This window comes from Fukomys damarensis, unplaced genomic scaffold (assembly GCF_012274545.1).
Source record: "Fukomys damarensis isolate Sample0158 unplaced genomic scaffold, DMR_v1.0_HiC HiC_scaffold_32, whole genome shotgun sequence".
NCBI lineage: Eukaryota > Metazoa > Chordata > Mammalia > Rodentia > Bathyergidae > Fukomys > Fukomys damarensis.
In genome coordinates, this window is record NW_022900944.1 from 39744321 (window position 1) to 39765356 (window position 21036).

The following is a 21036-nucleotide window of genomic DNA, read 5'->3' on the forward strand; positions in this document are numbered from 1 at the left end:
CAAAATCCAACAATATGTTGTATACAAGAAACACACCTAGTGCAAAAGGAAGTCCATAGACTGAAAGTGAAAGGATGGAAAACAATTCTCCATGCATCAGGAGTCCAGAAAAAAGCAGGGGTAGCAATCTTATTCTCAGATAAAGTAAATTTCAAACCAAAACTCATTAAGAGAGACAAAGAAGGACACTACATCCTTGTAAAGGGAACAATTCAAGAGGAAGAGCTGACAATCATAAACATATATGCACCAAATACAAATGCCCCCAACTATATAAAACAAATATTAAGTAACATGAAAAACCAAATAAGCACTAATACAATTGTAGTGGGGGATTTAAATACCCCACTATCACAAATAGAACCAACTTTTACTGAAGCATACTATCAATTTGTAGCACTCCTTCCAGTACTTTTAACCCATGGTATGCATGTGTTCCCCATACTCTATTGCCTAGGGCTCTTTTCCTAGCCTGCAAAATGTTGCCCATTCTTCAAATCTGCACTTAAATGCTGCTGCTGCTGCTGCCCGCTGCCTCCACAAGTGTTTATCCTCCCACCCCAACCAAATATCACTCTTCTGAATTCCACCCTCAGATGTTCTTAATTTCTCTCACTCTACCTAGAGCTGTTTCTTTCCTGCACTGTAATTATTCATTGAGTGTTTCTTTTAATCGTTAATGAGAAAATATCTCCTTAGTATGTACACTGCCCAGTAAATATTCTAACAATTACAGAAAACAGTGAATTAATGTACGAAGGGGATACTTTATGTTATACAGAGTCCTTGAGTCCTTGTTGGAAGGACTCAAAAGCAAGGAAGAGCCCGAGGGGTGGAAGGACATGAAGTATAACTGGCACAGAACAAATATGTATTAAGATTAAAAGCAGGGCAAACAACTATAGAAAACCTGCTTTTGCCAACAGTTCTATTTATTCATAATAGTGGCTTCTCCTAGTGAATTCTTCGCAACAACTCCCCCAACTATTCTAACCAAAGAAATGCTTTACATTATTGAAGTGATTTATAGTACAATTCTTAATTAATATTCTTGGTACATATTTGTGCTGTGCTATATTCATTATTTTTTAAAGTTTCTTCACATTTGTCTTTTTCTCAAAGTATAGAGATCCAAACTGAAAACTGTTTTACCCCCATTACACTCCAATTCCTGAATTCTTCTCAGTGCACTATTTTATCATACGGCAGTGATGGCAAACCTTTTGAGGGCTGGGGACTTAGTTCAATGGTACCTCACCTGCCTTGCAAGTGAAAGGTCTTGAGTTCGATCCCCAGTAAAAACCTTTTCAAGCTTTCCAAGACACAGACAGCCCGCTGCAGGACGTGTGGCACAGGTTCACCGCCACTGTTACATTATATTATGATACGTCAATAAATCCAGGATTTTTTTTTTTTGATCCACTAAGGTTCAACAAAGTCATTGTCAAACATTAAACATGAAATCTAAGTCTGGGTCTTCTCCTTAATCTTAGTCTATGTCATTTCAAAGGAATTATTATCATTTTCTTCAGTATGTTAGTCCTATCGCAATGCTGTTCTTTTCTACTGGATGGTCTGAGATTATTTGTTTTCAGGATGAAAGTAGATATTAACTTGTATTGGTTATCAGAATATAATATATAATAACTTGCATTCAAACATTCATATCAAATGATAGAAGTAATAGTGAATATTAAAGAAACAATAGAATTGATGCAGTTCATTCATCTTTTGTATAAATTTCAGACATTTCATTAAGACTCACCAGGACCTAAATAATCTATACAATGCCTTTCCCAACTTTAATTCTCTCAGCCCAGTGTATCCTTCCATTTCCTAAATGTGCTAAATTTTGTCTATCTCTAGTCTTCTACTCATGCTATTTCATTCTCCTAGAATGAATTTTCACATGGTGGGCTGGTCATATTATTGAATTTTAGCTTAAATACCAACTCCGTGAGGAAATTCCTATGACTACATTATGTGAATAAAACCCTAGCCAAATTATTCTCTATCCAAACACTCGTCATCTATAACTGTACTATACCATAAAATTGGCATTTTTGTTTGCTGTCTTGTTCATTGACTCCCAGATTAACTTTTGAGTGCCCTGGGGCTGTGGCCATATGTACTTTATTTACCAGCTTAGAACCAAGCATCTTACAGTACTTGAAATATGGAAGGCCCTGAGAAATATTCTGTGAATAAATGAAAGATGTAATGTCTCATTAACCTAAAGCGATGTTTAACTAAAAGCCTTTAACAAAATTTCACCCTGCGTTCTGACTTTTCTGAGCAGTGTTACGGAATATGTGTGTTGTCACTCTCGTGAATTATCAGCCTGTCTAAAACACAGTTTAGAGGATAAAGTCAGAGCCATCCCCAGAATGGGACTCATCGTATTTACCCTCAGTGGACATTTCGGCATATAACATGTCATCATCAGGCCCAGCATGGTAAATAACCATCACACTGAAAAAAAGCAATTTCCTGAAACTGGAAATGCAAAAGCCACTAGGAATACATCTCTTTACAGAGAAGTAGGGAGTGAAATGGCTTGCTGCCCATCTACGTCAATAGATAACCGCATTCTGGAAGGCTGGAGATACTTCTTGCTTTTTATTAAACTGCGTGAGAGAGGCTGCAAAGAACTGGAAGTAGGCTAAGAGGTGCATAGTGACAATAGCGTGAGTGATTGGACTGGAATACGTGGCCTCGTTTCTCTGTCCTCTCATTTTCCGGGTTTACGTTCTCCTTTATCATGGACCCGGCGCAGAAACTTTTCTTGCCCCTGTCTTTGATGGCTTGGGTTGTAAACACTACCTGTCTGCAGGCACACAGCTACTATTGCCGTTTATAGTGGAAACTTGTGAAGAGTAGCTCTTCTTTTGTCTTTCCCCCCAGCCCATTGCAAATTCCTGAAAGAATCCATCTATTTATGGTCAAATGCCTTAACAACTAACTCTGACGATGCTCCTGACTATATAAATACTAATCAAAAAGTTACATTTTGAGGCTGCTTTTTATATAATAATTCTTCTAACTATAGGAAAAGAATTCAGACATTCTGGCTCCATTTGTATTAGTTGAAAACAAATTCTAGAATAAAAGTAAATAATGTAAATTAATTACTTGTAGGGCTGATCAACTTCATTTCACTCTAAAAATTCCACCCTGATATTCTTCAGCCAGATGAGCTAGGCTACAAGAAGTCTGATCTGCCCAAATGGAATGCATTAATACGTTAATTGCACCATGCTAATCTTAGAGATTTCAGAAGTAACTATGCAGCTTGCGTTCAGGTTTTACATAACCAGGCACAAACTGCCACGCCTATCACACTGACAGTCTCAGAGTCTCTTTAATTCTGGCACACAGAATAAGATGAGTAAATTTCAGACAACCCCATGAGTCACAGCATGAGTGTGATTTATGGGATGTGAATTGCTCCCCCGGAGTGACTAATGTAGAAGCCAAAGGAATCCAAATTCTGCTCCAGGGTCCCACTGAAATGCTGGCTCCAGATTCATCTCTGGCTGTTAACCTGATTGATGCTCGTGTGTGATGCCTAAGTGGTCTCAGAGATGTTGCAGGACTTTTCTATTGGTTGCTTCACTCATATATTTTCCCAAATAAGAACAAGAGAAATCTCAACTATTTCTTCATTGGTGGTTCTAAGTATAGTAATTGTGTGCACTTGACTGTCTCCAAAGATAATATATTGAAATATATGCTAGTGTTATGCTGTGTATAAAGCACTGGTTTTTTTATAAAGTCAGCAGAGTAGAATTCCTATTTCACCCCAACCAGGTTTTCTGGCCATGGTCAAATCATACTTCCCTGAGTTCCATTATCTCTAAACAGGTATCTCTAAAATATGTCTATACTATATGCAAAACGTATATATGTATCATTTGGCTAGATTAAGATAATTTAAAGATACACATTATTTACCATAAGAAACCCCTAAAATAATAAAACTACTATGTGTAACTGACAAATTAACAATGGAGATAACATGGAATAAAGAAATAACACACTTGCAATCTCAATATTCTTGCAAGCTGAGGCAGAGGGATCATAAATTGAATTACTGCCTTGGTAACTTAGCAGCAACCTGACTTAAATGAAAAATAAAAGGGGCTGGGAAAATAGCTCAGGGCAAAGGCCCTGGGCTTATACCCTAGTAACAAAAAACTAATAATAAGAAGAAGATGAAGAAGAAAAGGAAGGAAGGAAAGAAGGAAGGATAAAGGCACAGCCAATCACAAAAGAAATCATGAAATTGCAAAAGAAATAAGCAACTACCAAATAAGACTAAAAAAATGAAACAGTGGATTTAAATTCAACTACAAAAATAATCATATTGAATATAAGCTGTCTAAACATTTCACTGAAGACAAACTGACAAGACAGAAAAAGTAATTCAAAAATAAACATGTGGAAAATATATCGGACAAGTAGATTTTAGAGAAGAGAATGTACATCTGCAGGCGGAGGGTCATTTTATAATGATTATGCAGTAATAATGAAAATTGCCCCAAGAACACATAACCCTAAATCTGTGCTCACTAATAACAGAGTTTCAAAATACATGAAGATAAAACTATTAGAACTGCAAGGGAAATAGACAAACCTCACAATTATAGTCAAAAATTTAAACGTTCTTCTCTCAAAAGGAGATAGGAAAATTACGCAGTAACTATTAAGGATATAAAAGACTTGAACAGCCAATGACCTAACAGACATAGAACACCATGCCAGAGGTAGAACAGTAAAAGTTACTTTCAAATACACAGGTCAAAATAAAAATTCTATAAAATCTCTGAGTATCTCCTAAAACTCTAAATATATTTGTGAAGTGGATAAAACATCAATATACAAAGTGAATTATAGTTTTCTTTTTTCTTATTTATTTATTTATTTATTTATTTTGGTCCCGGGGACTGAACTCAGCACCTTGCACTTATGAGGTAGGCGCAGCGCCTCTGAGCTAAATCCCCAGCCCTTACATCTCTGTGCATTAGAAACTAACAATTAGACATTGAAATTTTTAAAAAATTGTTTATAATAACATGAAATTGTATAATTAGGACAAAAAAGATGCAAGTGTCAGTCACTAATTCACATTAGGAAAATGTGAATTAAACCACTAGACAGAACCATACATAAATTAGAATTTCTAGAATTAAAAAGACTGATCATTCTGAGTATCAGTGAGGGTATTGAACAAGTAGAAATATCTTATGTTCCTGTTATTACTGTAAAATTGTGCAGTCTCTTCGAAACTGGAAATTTCTTTAAAAATGAAATATGCACCTACATTTGGCTATGCATTTTGCTTTTATATATTGATCCAAGAGAACACAAAACATATTTCCTTAAAAATATTTATACACAGCCTCACCCTTTTCATTCCTAAATGTATGGGTTTGGGACTCTTCTTTCTTTTTTTTTGATCAGGTTAGCTAAGGATTTGTCAATTTTGTTTATTCTTTTAAGAACCAACTCTTGGCTTCATTGATTTTTTTGTATTGTTCTTCTATTCTCCATTGCATTGATTTCTGCCCTGATCTTTATAATTTCCTCCCTTGTATGAGCTTTGGGTTTGACCTGCTTTTCTTTTTCTAGAAGCTTGAAGTTCAGCATCAGGTTGTATAATTGAGCCCATTGTTTTCCTAACATGAGTATTCACTGCTATGAATTTCCCTCATAAGACTGCTGTCATTGTGTCCCATGGATTCTGATATATTGAATTGTCATTTAACTCTAGGAACTGTCTGATTTCTTCTTTAGTTTCCTCTGTGACCCACTGGTTATTCAGAAGTGTGTTGTTCAATTTCCACGTGTTTATATAAATGACTATTCATACAGTCGTAGCTTTTTTTTTTTAATGTTCAAAAAACTACAACTACCCAAAGGCTAATCAACCAGTCAGTGGATAAGCAAATCTGATATATTCATACAATGGCATTCTGTTCAGCAGTACAACTAGTGAACTGTCGATGCACATCTGATGTATCTGGAAATAACTGAGCTGAGCAGAACAAGCCAGAAGCTAGACACAGCACACACCAAAAAAAAAGAATATATACTGATTCCATTTATAGAAAATTCAGCCTGTAATTACAAAAATCAGATCAGGATTTTCTGGGGACAGAAGAATGAGGAGTTGAGATGGGAAGTGTAGGAAGGAACTGAGCAGGACACAGGAACACTTACAGGGAGACAGCTGTGGTCATGTCCTAATCACAGTGATAGTTTCATGGTTGTAACTCAGAGTTACTCAATTGGATGGTTCAAGTATGTGCAGGTTAGTATACCTCAATTTTACTTAGTAAAGTTGTTTTTAAAACCCCAGGAAAAGCAATTAAATGTAGCCTTGATGGAAGGAAACGTGTGGCCCTCACCATTAGGACAAATGAAGCCTTTTTCCAAATGAGTAAATACCTCCATTTCTGAAATGTGACTACAGACAGGTCGCTGTTCTCTGTTTTGGGCTGCAGTGGGCAGCTTTTTGTCTAGGAAGCGCACAAGTCTGAGTTCTCAATGGAAAGAAAAGAAGGCTGGTCTGGCCCGCAGCTCATCTGGCATTTAAACACTTTCTATCATCGTAAGATAGGGAACCAATTCAACCATTTATGCTTTTGTCACATAATTCAAGCAGTAACTGACCATTGCTAATGCATCCAGAAAAGGAACTAACTAGAACAACGAATTTACAAAAGACTAATTGGAATTACATCACATTGATTCAAGTTCCCAAACTTTAGGTACCCAGTTATTTGGTCTACTGACTCTCATGTATATTCCACATATTCCTAAGTAATTCATTGTTAGCGAACACCGGAAGTGAACCACCGGGCACAGGAGGCCTTACAAATCCCATGTTTGCTGTAGTTTTCAGTAGTGTCTCATACTCAGTGACTGGACTGGTTGATGTGGAAGCCACATAACCCAAATGGCTATTCTATGGAAAATAATTTAAAATACTGTGGGATTTTGGGATTCTCATATAAGAAAAACCTGTATGATATATGACTTTCTGTGTCTGACTTATTTCATTTACCATAACAGTTTCAAGATCAATCCATTTTCCTACAAATGACATGCATACATTCTTCTTTATGACTGAATAACATTTCTATATATAAAAATATATAAAATCATTTTTCTAATTTTCCTATTGCTGCACAGCTAGGCTAGCCCAAATTATAAGTGCAGTGTAAAGTATTGAGGAGAGAGTAGGAAACAGGGAGGTGGAATTTGGGAGATAAAGAATCCCATCAGATAAAGAGAGTGAGGGGGGAGGGCTCAAGGGAGGGAGTGAAGGGACTGAAATGATCAAGATATGATACATACACAAGAGCTGAAACAAATCTTATTACGGATCACAAGCATATGCTATTAAGATTTAAAAATCAGTTAACAATATCCTGGGATTAAAAAGCCCCATTGTTAAATAATGTTTTGAAATACTGGATCAAGCAAATTTAACCAGGTTCTTTATGGTAGCACTCCTTAGAAACTTGAGGTAGCAGCAAGCCACCCAGAGTCATGCCCAGCATGTAGATCTTTCCAAAGCTTTTTTTAAACATATAACACTTTCCAGCAAATACCTATTAGCAAATGGTAGAAGACTCCTATAGAGAATATAGTTTGGGAATGTTTTACTACGGACAAATTGAGAAGGTTGTTCCAACTAATTAGAGCATTTGCAGTGTTTTACTCACTAGAAAAATAAAACATTATGGCATTATAACATGCAAAAGGTGATTGTCAACAGGGAAAAAAATATGAGATTTTTGCTATTGTCTCATATTTAAACTACATCTAATACCCGATCATCCCAAAACTCCTTTTAACCTGTAATTACTATAAAATAATTTTTCATGAAAGTTTTTCATGGTAGCTGAATAAAATTGATTTAAAAGGAAATAAAAATAATTGAACTTGCAAGAGCAAACAAAATAAGATGGAGCCTTTACCTTGTGGTCAGAGTTTATACAATGAACAGGGTGCATGAGGTTTGGATAAAAGGATCAAAATTAGAGAGAAAGACCAAGATAAATGAGAAATTGTGATCTCTAACTAAATTAAATTCAGAGAATATAAGTGTCCTATGTAAAAAAATTAACCTCTAACCTCTGAGGTTTTGAAAAGGTATTATACATATAAGTGTATACATGTAATAAATGTAAATGCAGGAAATTCTTTGAAAAATAATCATTGTAAGGGAAATAATTTTTGTAATTAAAGTTTTCATCTAAAAAGAAAGGAAATGAACAAATTTCAGAGAAATTTTATACAAAGCAAAGGACAGCTCTCAATAAAGAAAACAAAAAATAGAAAAAAGACAATGTGGAGAAAAAGACAAAAGAAATAGAAAATCATTTTATTTATTTATTTTTCCTCACTAAGTTTATTAGTACATTTTAGGTATACGTTACAGTCACATTCATCACTGGGATCTTGTACCTTTACATGACAGGTCTTGGTTCTCATTTTTTCCCCTTGTCCCTGCCCTCCCTTCACCCCCTTCTCCCCTCCCCATTTACAAACACTTTATTTCCATTTTTCATTTTCTCCTATTTTTAGAAAATCATTTTAAATGGTTCATATTCCTACTAATAGGAGTTCTAGAAAGATAGATCGGAGACAATGAAGTGAAGGTTATAAAAATTGACATAGGATAATTTATCAGACTGAAAGGAGACATGAATATTCAGATCGAAAAGGTCTATTAGGTATGGAGGGGAAAACCATGCATAGATACAGTCGTGTCACATTTCAGGGAGAAAGAGAAGATGCAAAAAAACAAAATAAAACAAAAAAACCCAAAACTGACAAGGTTACAAAAGCACCCACAGGGAAATGAGACACACGCTGGCAGTAGACTCACCATCGTTACCAATGACTGTTAGAAGACAACAGTTATTTACTGCTTCAAGCAAAAATGTTCATCATGAAAATTAATATTCAGTGAACAAAGCAACAAGTGTGATTGAATAAAGAAATTTTCAAGGGGCCGGGGATTTAGCTCAGTAGTTCTCCCTCTCAAGCACAAGGTCCCAAGTTTGATCCCTGGCACCCCCCACCCCCCCAAAAATTTTTCAGTTGTGCATGACCTCTGTCCATCCATTCTAAGGAACTGTATGGAAAAATACACACACACACACACACACACACACACACACACGCACGCAGAGGATATAAAAAAGACTGGAGCTAGTTCAGGAAAGCAAAAGAAAGCAAAAAAATGAGTTGGAGAACGATGAATATACTTGGTCCAATAGACAGAAGGGGAGAAAAGATAGAGTCTCAATGCTTTTGTAAATAAGGCAGGTGCTTGCTTTTCCTAAAGAAAAAAAATCAGTTAGAATTTCTGGAAAAGAAGATAAGTACAATATTTTTCAAATATAATGCCAAAACTATACTATGATTTTTTAAAAACCAGTGAAATGAAAAGACCGAATGCCTTTGATCCTGATCTCAGGCGAACTCTACTGTGCATGGTGTAGGAGTCATAAATTGGATTCTTTGAGAAGAAAAATAAATGCAAGCACTTTAATTAGCTTGTCGTGAGCAACATTTGCATAGTCCTAATAGCATAAATGATGTTTATTGATTGACAGTTCTTAGAATCTGCCGATAAACAAACCACAAAAGACAAATATGGTTGGAAAACAACAAAATTTGATCAATAGAAAATGCAAAAATAGGGGAGAAGATATGTACAGGGAAGGTTGCGTGCTACATTTATATCCTACTCAGTAGCTGTCCAAAATATGCTGTAAGACATACTTAGAATGACAAGAATAACTAGAAACAGATAAAGATTGTGTCTGTCTAGGAACATGGTAAAAGGAGGAGCTAGGTCTTTTTATAAGCCTTCTCCATTTTCTGCTTTGCAAATGCGCTCATTTCCTATGGCTAATTTAATAAATTACCAGGAACTGTGAGCCCTAAAGCCACAGAATTATATTCTCTCCAAGTGTGAAGGCTGGACCTAGGGCTGGGCAGGTGATCCCTTGGAGTTCTAAGGGACAATCCATGCTGTGCCCTTTTCTCCTTTGGTTCCTTGTGGTTGGCTGTCCATGTCCTTGGTGTTCTTTGACTTGTAGCTGCGTCACCCTAATCTCTGCCTCTGTCTTTGTGTCCCTTGTGTGTCTAAATTTCCCCCTTCATTTAAAGACATCTCTCATGTTGAACTTAGGATCTACCCTCATTCAGTATGATTTCATCTTAACTATAGTTTTAAAGACCCAAACGGGAGCCTGGATAAAGAAAATGTGGGTTCTTTTTTTATAAAATGGAGTACTACACAGCCATAAAGAATGAGAAACTAGAGACATTTATAGTGAGAAGGATGCACATTGAAGTGAAACTCTTAAGTGAAATAAATAGGACACATATGTATAAATATCAAATAGCTTCTCTAGTGTGAGAAGCTGAAAGTGTAAATAAGGACTAAAAGGTTTAATAGATAATGTGAAATTGGAAGAAAAGGTGCAAAGGGGAAGGGGAAGTGGGAGGGGGAGGGGAAAGAAAGATGGGAATGGAATTAACATGAGAAAAGAAATGGAAACAAAGTCTTTGTAGATAGGGAGGGGTGGAGGGGTTGAAGGGAGGGCAGGGGAATGGGGAAAAAATAAAGAACCAAGATGGATTATGTAAGGGTGCAAATTTCCAATGATGAATGTCATTACATTGTAGAATTTAAATGTACCAATAACCCTGATTAATTAATAAAAGACCCTATTTCCAAGTAAGGGCACATTTTGAGGTTCTGAGAATATTCTGGGGCTATATGAACCCACAAAATTTATCATATGAAATTAGTACTCAGATAAAAAGATTCATAATTTGGAAATGATTGCTTTGCATTTCTATGTAGTTTTCCTGGTATATTGTACATGCATATGTGTTTACTGGAACATGTTTAGCTATTGTAGTGAACAAATGCCATGAAGTCTTCACTGACGAAGGTTGCTTAAGGGAGCACCGTGTAAGCATGCTTGTGACCTTACTGTTAGACCTTTTGTACGAAACATGGCCTGTTAGGTAATTTAATCGTCCTCACACCAAGCTTTTTGTAAGTCATTAATTCAGCATTGGAAGAACTTTCTCTTTATTTATAGAATTGAATGCTTTCTTTTAGTGACTAATTAAGAAATATATGATTCATTTTATTTCTTTTGATTTTCACTGGCAGAAAATTTTCTGCTACACTTAGTAGCAAATTATGGAGGAAATAACTTCCTCCTTATTGGAAAAAAAAATCTGAGAATTTCAAAGTCAATTATTTTGATCATTTGTTGCATCTTTTATTGAGTTGATTGACATTTAATCTAACAAATTCAACCTGTTAAAGTAGAGCAAAAGATAGAGTAAGTGGAAAGTTTCCGTGCTAGTGTGAATGTAGATGAGACGCTGGTTTAGGAAACATTTCAGAAGCGGTACTGGCGGTGGGACACTGTGAGTGGCGTATAGAAAAGCACAGCAGAAGGAGAGGAGAGGGAAAAGTCCAAGGTTTAAAGTTGCAGGTGGCTGAGCGCAGCGGTGTGATAATGGATCCAAGAACAGACATAGAGGTATATTTGAAGAAAAGAGAACGAACCTAGACTTTCTCCGGACTCTGACGTTGACTATTGAGTGGAGCCACGTAGAGTGCTCTTACCAAGTAGACCTGCATGCGTTAGCACACTGATTCGCCTCTTCCTTGGATACATGCAACATCTATTTGCATTCTGATCACCCCATTTTTCTTGCGACAAAAGACAGTAAAAAGGGCAAGACCCTCCTCTTGTGGAACTTACATTCTAAAGGAGGAAAAGGCCATTAGTGGCCAACTAAACATATGAAGTGTAAGGTGACAAAACGGACATTGCAAATACAACTACAGTGGGTTAGGAAGATGAGGAAAAATCGAGGAGGCTCCTATAGCTTGTGTGTTTCAACTGTAGACCATCCTGAGGGATTCTAGTTTGGACAGATGTCTAAAATAAGTGAAGGGTAAAATCTGTGGGTGCCTAGAGGAAAGAGTAGCTCAGGGGAAAGAGCCTGAGACAAGCGTGTTATCTGTCACAGGGAGTTCACTGGGAGATGAGCGACAGAAGGAAAGAGGTCAGAACAAGAGTCAAGGAGACAGGAAGAGGTGTTGCATCTTGGAGGCCGTGGTAGAGTTTAGCTTTTTCTGTTACTCTTTTTCCCTAATCGAGCCGGTGTCCCCGCTGTAGGTTAGATGTGGTTTGCTGCTGCCGAACCTCATGCCGAAATTCAACTCCCAGTGCAATGGTGCTGAGAGGCAGAAGAACATTTGAAGCTAAGTTGGTTGTGAGGCTGCACCGTGACGGGATTAAGGCAGCTCCCTCGGGAGTGGGTTATAGTTACTGGCAGCAGGTTGCTGTACAGCAAGGCTGCCTCTCAGGGTCTTGCTTCCTGTTTCTGCATATGGTCCTTCCTCCCACATCTGTTTCCGCTCTATGCTTCTCCAAGGTGATACGAAGCGGCACGAAGCCCTCCCCAGAGCTGAGTGCACGCTGGCACTGTGAGCCTGAACTAACATACCCTTCTGCTTCTAGGTGTTAATATCTACCTGCTCGCTGGGGATCTCTCAAGGCACATCTCCGAAAGGACTTTGTTTTTCTTCTTTCCCACTGTGCACGCCTCTGCTGTCAACCTCTGCTAGAAAGCTGTAGGCAGCATAAATAGGCATGCCTTCTCCATTTCCAAAATAGCTGGACAGCAGTCTTGCATTCAGACCGTAAGGGCAGCTTCGTCCTTAAGATGCGAGTTGGGTAAAAGAAATATGTCCCTTACACTTTTGATGCTGAAATCTCAAAACATAAATGTGACTAGGGGAAACATCTAGGGGAAACATTTGGAGTCAAGACAAATTATCAGGAATCCTGTTTGCAACTTTAATTGGCTAAAAGATTTTGAATAAGGTCATAATTTATGTGTCTCTCATTTTGACCATGTGACAGGCTAGCGGGCAACAAAGACCCTCCAGGGTTGCCCTGGAGATGAAAGGAGGGTTAGATAGAGAATCTGATGCAAAGTTTATAATAACATATAGCAGACAAACTTTAATGGTGTTGCTGTTACAGGTGTACTTAGAATATGAATACTAGTAATCCTTTTATTTATGTTGTCCTCAAATTTTAATTTGACACTCTGCTCTATAAGCCTAAACCATTTTTACCCTATTTGTACTATTTATGTCACATAATCCCATTTTTCCATTTGTCTGACCCTGATTAAAACTTTTTAAAATAGGTTTTCAATATAGTGTTTACAGCTCACAAATTTGCTCCTCTTTTATCTCACTTGACTATATTCATAAAGATAATTCCTTTAAATATGCGTTTCAGCGAATCCCTGTGTTTCTGTCTTTGTCACAATAAGATAATTTTATATATTACACGATAACCAGTCTGAACTAATTGGAAACAATTCCAGGTAGCCCCATGTAAGACTAACCTTTAATAGTATTGAGACATCAGAGAAAAAAAACTTCAAAGAGTTAAATGATTAACTTGTAGGTACAGAATCTAATAATTGAAGCTATTTTTTCATTTCTGGTACAGTTTTAATTACATATTTCCCATTATTTTGCAAAAATGATGAATGTCAACATCCATGTGTCAAAAACAATAGATTCTCATCATTCAAATTGCGGGGCAATTTGCCCACTGCCAAATCTGTGCCCATGGATTCTGTGCCCCGGCTGTAGCCACTACTGACTTCAAGCTTGCTCTGTGTTTTGTTTTCCCTGGGCACCGGGCAGCAGAGGCACTGACCCTCTGACCAACCTGATAATGGTTTCCCCTAGAGGGAAGGTATGCCCTGGAGAGTCAGTAGCTACAGAAAGAAATACTGGACCTGATCAGTGCTAGACCCCAAAAAGCTAAAGTCTATTTTAAACTGAAAAACAGCATTCAGTTTTACTCCTAAAGCAAGTTAAAGCTGGAGAAGAAGCTCATTTGCAGAACCTGCTATATTGCCAGAAAGTGTTTAATCTGGCTTCACTGGAGAAAGAGCTTAAGACTGAGTCACAGAACAACTCCACTTCATAGTTCCCAGCGTTACCCTCCCACACTGACTGGGAGAAAGACAGCCACAGGAAATAGCTGTGGAGGGGTGGGCTAGACATAAACCCCCCTGAGTTTAAGCTTGTGTTGAGAAGGACAGGGGCTCTGACCTTTACATCAGGAAGCTAGACCCAGGGAGTATGGCTTTCAGAGAAGGCTGGATGTGAAAGATTTGGCATTGAGTCTGACAGTCTCTCTGAATCCCTGCACTGCAAACTACATCTAGCAGAGACTTGTGGCCTCATTCATTGTTTTTTCCATTTACCAGTGTGAGCAAGCTACATCTCGATTGAAATGGTTGCTACAGTCTGGGGTACAGCGAGGGGCCCCTGAAGCAGGGAGGATACCTCATAAACTTATAGGGAAAAATATAGGTGGAGAAAACCTTGGCTTGATGGAGTCCAAGAATGCAGATCCTGAAAAACAGCCACTCATTCAAAAAACACATTTTTTTAGACTCATTTTTTTCCTTCATTTTTCTGGGGGTGGGTGGTATTTTCTTTTTTACACTTTTATTTTCTCCCTTTGATTTTTTTCTCTTCTTATTTATATTTGTTTCCTTAATTTTGCTCTGTTTGTTCTTGTTCATCTTTTCTCTTACTGTTGTCTAATACTGCAGTGGTAATTAATTTGTTCTACAATTCTGGCTAAGATGGCAGTGGTTGTGTCCATCACTACATGCAGAGTTCAAAATGGAAACAAAATTTTGTGGAATGCTTCTGTTTGTGAGCTACATTGTACACAAACAGAAGCATTCATGAACTGAGATATTACTGTATTTTCTTTTACTGCTCATCTTTCTCTCCTTCTAAAGTAATAAGTCAATATCCCTCCTATAAAATCTCTCAGTGTGAATTTTCTCAATCCCCACCCCCACAAAAGACACAGATTGGCATAATGGAGCAAGAAACAAAATTCAACAATTTTCTGTACACAAGAAACACATTCCAAAAAGAAATTCACAGATTAAAAAAACTCAAATGTTGAAAACAACATTTCATGTAATAAGACAATGAAAACAAGTAGGATTAGCTATCCTATCTTCAAACAAAGTAGACTTCAAGCCAAAACCAATCAGAAGACTGAAAGAAAGTCACTACATTTTGGAGAAGGAAACAATTCAACAGAAAAAATAACAATTATAAACATATATCTTCTGAACAACTTCATAAAACAAACATCATTGGAAAAAAGATCAGATAAACATCAATACAATTAAAGGGGGGGACCTGGGGACCTCAGTACCCCACTATCACAAATAGATCAACTAGACAAAAATTCAACAAAGAAATATCAGTCTTGGACCAAATTTTGAACAAATGGAGTTAATAGGGAAACAACAGAATACATTCTTAGCATTATATGAAACTTTCTCCAAAATAGCCCACATTGCTAGCCAATAAAGCGATCTTAAGTAAATTCAAAAGAATTGAAGTTTTACCATTCATCTTTTCAGATTATAGCACAATGAAATTAGAAATCAATGGCAAAAGACATGACAGAAATTTTGCATGGAAGTTAAACAACACATTCTTGAATAGACAGTAGGTCACAGAAGAGTTGAAGGAAGAAATCAACAGTTTCTAGATTGAAATGATGTTGTCATTACAACATACCAGAAATTAGAGGACAAAATAAAAGTAGATGTAAGAGGGAAATCTATTGCTATGAATGCCCACATTAGAAAAATCAGAGCAAGCCCAAATAAATAGTATAATAATGAATCTGAAAGTCTTAGAAAAATAAGAACAAATCCAAAGCTAGTACAAGGAAAGAAATTACAAAGATCAGAAAAGAAGAGAATAAAGTGGAAAAATTGAAGAGTTGTTGTTTTCAAGAGAGTAATGATAAACTCCTAGCCAACCTTACCAAAATGGGGGGGACAAGTTGATGCAATTAGAAAGGAAAAGGGTGGAATCACAATGGATAGTGCGGAGATCCAGAAGATCATTCACAACTATTTCACAAACCTGTATTTCAATAACTTGAAGAATTTAGAAGAAAGGGACAGATTCCTAGATACATACAAATTACCAAAACTTAAACAAGAAGACACAAATATCCTGAATAATGCAGTACTCAATAATGAAATTGAAGCAGTAATTTTTAAAATCTACCAAATAGTAAAGCCCATGTGAAATGGATTCATTGTAAAATTCCAAGAACTTCAGGGAAGATCTACCACCAATTCTGCTCAAGCTCTTTAATGAAATTGAAAGGAAGGGGTACTCCCAAAGTCATTACTAGGAGCTAGTATTACCCTGATTCCAAAACCAGACAAGGATCCATTCAGAAAGAGAACTATAGACCAATAATTTCTTTAATAAATATAGCTGTAAAAATCCTCAACAAAATACTCACAAATAGTGTAAAAAAATCCTCAAAAAGATCATACATCATGACCAGGAAAGCTTCATCCCAGGGATGCAAAAAGTGGTTCAACATAGGCAAATCAGCAGATGTGATATATCACATAAACAGATGCAAAGACAAAAGTCACATGATCATCTAAGCACATAAAAAATGACAAAATCTAACACTCATTTATAATAAAAACCCTGAAGAAAAAAATATATAGAAGGATCATATCTCAATCTGATCAAAGCCATTTGTAACAAAAATACTACCAACATCATATTAGGAAAAACTGAAAGCTTTCCCTGTAAAATGAAGAACAAGACAAGGATGTCTGCTATAACCACTCCTGTTCAACATAGTCCTCAAAAAATTACCCAGGAAAATCAGTCAAGAGAAAGAAATAAAAAGGATATGTATAGGAAAGGAAGAAATCAAATCATCATCATTTTCAGATGATATTATCTTCTATAAAAAAAATCCCACCAAAGACTCCTAGGATAAATAACCAAATCCAGCAATGTAGGAGTATACAAAATCAACACACAGAAATCAAGAGGATTCCAATTTACCAAAAAATGAACTCACTGAGTAAGAAGTTAGGAAAACAATACCATTCTCAGTAGCATCAAGAGGAATCAAATATTGAACTTAGGAATTAACCTAACCAAGGAAGTGGAAGACCTCTACAATGAAAACTACAGTATTCTGAAAAAGGAGATTGAAGAGGACATCAGAAAATGGAAAGATGTCCCCTGTTCCTGAATAGGCAAGAAGCAATATTGTCAAAATGGCAATACTTCCAAAACTGATACACAAATTTAATGCAATGCCAATAAAAATACCAATAGCATTCTTCACAGAATTAAAGAAAACACTCCTAAAATTCATACAGAACTAGAAGAGACAGAATTACAAAAGCAGTCCTGGGTGACAAGAACAAAATAGGAGGCATCACAATTCTGGAGTTGAAGTTCTACTACAAAACTATAAGAATAAGAAAGCCTGGTACTGGCACAAAAACAGACATGTGGATCAATAAAACAGAAAAGAGGATACAGAAACAACCTCCCACATACATTTAATTATTTAAACTTTGGTGAAAGGGTCAAAAACACACACTGGAGGAAAGGGCTTCTTTAACGGTGCTGGAGAATTTGACTATTTACATACAGAAGATTGAATCCAGGTCCATTTGTCTCACCATGTACTAAAATTAAATCAAAACGGATTAAAGGCCTAACTGTTAAAATGGGAATATTTAATCTGCTAGAAGACAAAGTAGGTAAAACTCTTGAAGACATAGGATAGGCCAGGGCTTTCTTAACAGAACCTCGATGGCACAAGAAATAGTACAAGAATCACCGAATGGAATCATAATATCAAAATAAAAAGCTTCTGAACAGCAAAGGCAAAAAACCAACGGAGTGAAGACACAACCTGGAGAATGGGAAAAAAAAAGTTGCCAGCTGCACCTCAGACAGAGGAGTCATATCTAGAATGTATGACAAGCTCCACAAAATTAGAGCCCTTTCCAGTAACAGACCCAATCAAAAATTCGGCAGTTGAAATGAATACCCACTTGCCATGAGAGGTACAAATGGCTGGCTAATGAAAATGAATACGTGGAACATGTTCGACATAGCTTGCCACTAGAGAAATAGAAGTTGAAACAATACTGAGTTTCTATTTTATCACCGAAAGAATGGCTACCATCAACAAATCAAACATGATCAATGCTGGAGAGGCTGTGGAGGAGGAACCTTTCTCCATTGTTGGTGCAAATGTAAACTAGTGCAATCACTATGGAAATCACTATCAATGTTCCTCAAAAGCTAAAACTAGACTTCTCTTCAACCCAACTATTTCCCTTCGAAATCTTCCCAAAGTGTTAAAGACATCATAGTTCGGTGATTCGTGCATACCCGTATTTATAGCAGCACAATTCATAATAGCTAAATCTTGGAAATGACCTATATGTCCTTCAATACTTAAATGGATAGAGAAACTGTTGTATTGTACATAATGGAGTACTACTCTGCCATAAAGAATAAACCTAAGTCATTTGTAGGAAAATGGATGCATCTTGAGACCACAATGTTAAGTGAAATAAATGAGACAGTGAAGCCTAAATATCACATGGTTTCTAGATAAGAAACCCAAATATAAATGAAGAGCAAAATAAAAGATAGATAATAAGAAGTAAGGAGATAGACTTTTCTCAAATGGGAAGGGGATCAAAGGATGGAGGGAGAGAGGGAGGGGATAAAACAGAAAACTGAGACAGATTCTGTACCTGTACCAACTCCCCACCAGAGGGATCTTATGGAATGCAAACAGGTACTAATAAAAATAGAAGATGAAAAAAAAAACCCTAACATATATACAGCAAACAACAACAAAAACAAAGTAAATCATACAGATTGCCAGGCACGGTGATGCATACCTGAAATCTTAGCATTCTGGGAGGCTAAGCAAAAGGACAGGAAGTTGAAGCCCAGCCCGGGCAACTTAATGACGTACCAAGACCAAAAAAAAAAAAGAAAGAAAACCAAAAAACAAAACAAAACAAAACAACAACACACACACACACACACACACAAAAAAAACCACTGTGGGTGTAGCTCAGTGTGAAGATCTTGGGTTCAATCCTCAGTTCCAAAACAAAGAAAAAAATAATAATCAAGTAATGTGGTCTGCACATTGAACAGGCCTCACAAAAGAACCAGTGAATGTACAGTTCCCAGTGCTTTGGCTTCTGCAGGTGTTAGGATGGAATGTGACTTTCACACAAGCGCCCAGGTAATTCTGATGCTGTTTCCCAGAGACTGCATTTGGAGAATTACTGTATTTTGCCCTGTTTGTACATTTGTGGTGCATTTTAGTTTGTGTATTTGACCATCTAAGCTGGGTGTTAAATTATACATTTAAACACTCTTGTATAATTTAATAACTAATTTTTGAGCCCCTGTGGTGTGCCAGCTGGATATTGTGTTAGTCCTAGAAGCTAGTTCTGGGGAATGAGATCCTTTCTGACATTTCTCCAAAGCACTGGGAAGGTACCGAGCACAAAAGTTCCTGGGAAAGCGGCTATCTATGCATCGGTGAGTAACATCCGGTGGGAGAAGGCCAAACCCGACTCTCACCGCATCAGCTTGGTTTAGGGTTCTTTCCCACACAGGCACACACATACACGTTCCCTTGTGTTAACTGACCTGAAGGGAGAAAACTGGACCATTTGGAATTCTCTGCTTTCTTAAAAAAGAAGTAAACATCTTCATTATTCAGTGATTTAGTTAAATTTTGGAAAGGTTTTCATGAGGTTTATTCATCCTTATACCAAGAGAGCCTGAGGTTCTTGCTCTGCAGAGTGACTGGGGACTCTGATTTGGGAAAATTCCCTCAAATTCAGTATTTGCAAGTCAGATTTTCAAAAAGAAACATGGGGAGAACCGGGGAAGAGAGAAATCAGGTTGAAAATTAACAAGATATGTGAAGTGAATGCATTAATTTCCCCAAATGAAGCTCACCATTCTGTATTACTAACATGCACTAATAAATAAAAACCAAACAGCTCACAGACCGAGGGCATTGCCCCATGTGGAGACTCAGGTTGCTCTGCTGGAGGCTGGACCCCTGTTGCTCTCCTCCTCGCTTGGAAACATCTGTGTGCTTTCTCCATTGCGTCCAGATGAGCCTGCTGACCACCTCCTCTCTCTTCCTGACTGGACAATAGTTAATTATTGTTATAGCTGATGAGGCTTTATGATGTGTGCCTGACCCTGCTGCCACCTCTGTGAATGACCTCACTGGAACCAACACACCTGTCTTGCCCCAGGGCCAGGTAGCATTGCCTACTGCAGAAGGAAGTATGCTAAATTAGTTACCTTTCCTGCATCAAAGTAAGTGTACCTGGATCCCCCCCGCCTCTCTCTCTCTCTGTCTCTCTGTCTCTCTCTCTGTCTGTCTCTCTGTCTCTCTCTCTCTCTCTCACACACACACACACACACACACACATCAATTAAATGGGAATGGTAAGTAACGAATGACCCAAACGGCATTTCATAAAATTCTTTGATTTGACCATTATTGACACATTGTTTCCAAATTTTATGCTCTTGTATCTGTTTTTTTCCTTTGTTTGTCTAACTTGGGCTTTTTGATGATGTTGTTTTCGAACTGGGGAATATTTACTACTGACCTTTCTATTCAAAATACATGAAACTCTAGCACTTGAATCCTTCCTAAGTGTGTGGTGAATGTAAGAATGGTGTGGTATGCTGTACTAGCGTGGGTAGCTGCCCAGGGTTGGAGAAGTTAAACAGAAGTAAAGAAGGAGAGGTAATAGCTGGAGCTAGGGTTCTTAGGGGACTGTCAGGAGAAAGGCTAGGGATGGAGTCTGCCGACCAGTGAGGTTTGGAAAAGGCAGACACAGATGGGCAGGAGCAATAATAAGGGTCAAGGTAAATGTCAGTCAGAGGCTCAAGATTCCCCTGAAAAGCAGATATCAACTCACTGGTGTGCAACAATGGGTCATGGAGGTTTAACTCAAGCAGAAAACACACAGCCAGTCTCATTCTTCTTC

The 21036-nt window shown here is 37.4% G+C and overlaps 1 long non-coding RNA gene across 3 annotated transcripts in view; it reads right to left on the bottom strand.

Annotated features, from left to right (window-relative positions):
* The window catches only part of LOC104852036, a 46757-nt gene extending 26620 nt beyond the window's left edge, over positions 1–20137 (bottom strand). For all 3 annotated transcript variants that reach the window (XR_777390.1, XR_777391.1, XR_777389.1), the window contains exon 1: positions 20035–20137. This is a non-coding gene — a long non-coding RNA (uncharacterized LOC104852036). The remainder of the gene's footprint in view (positions 1–20034) is intronic.
* Positions 20138–21036: the final 899 nt, after the last annotated feature.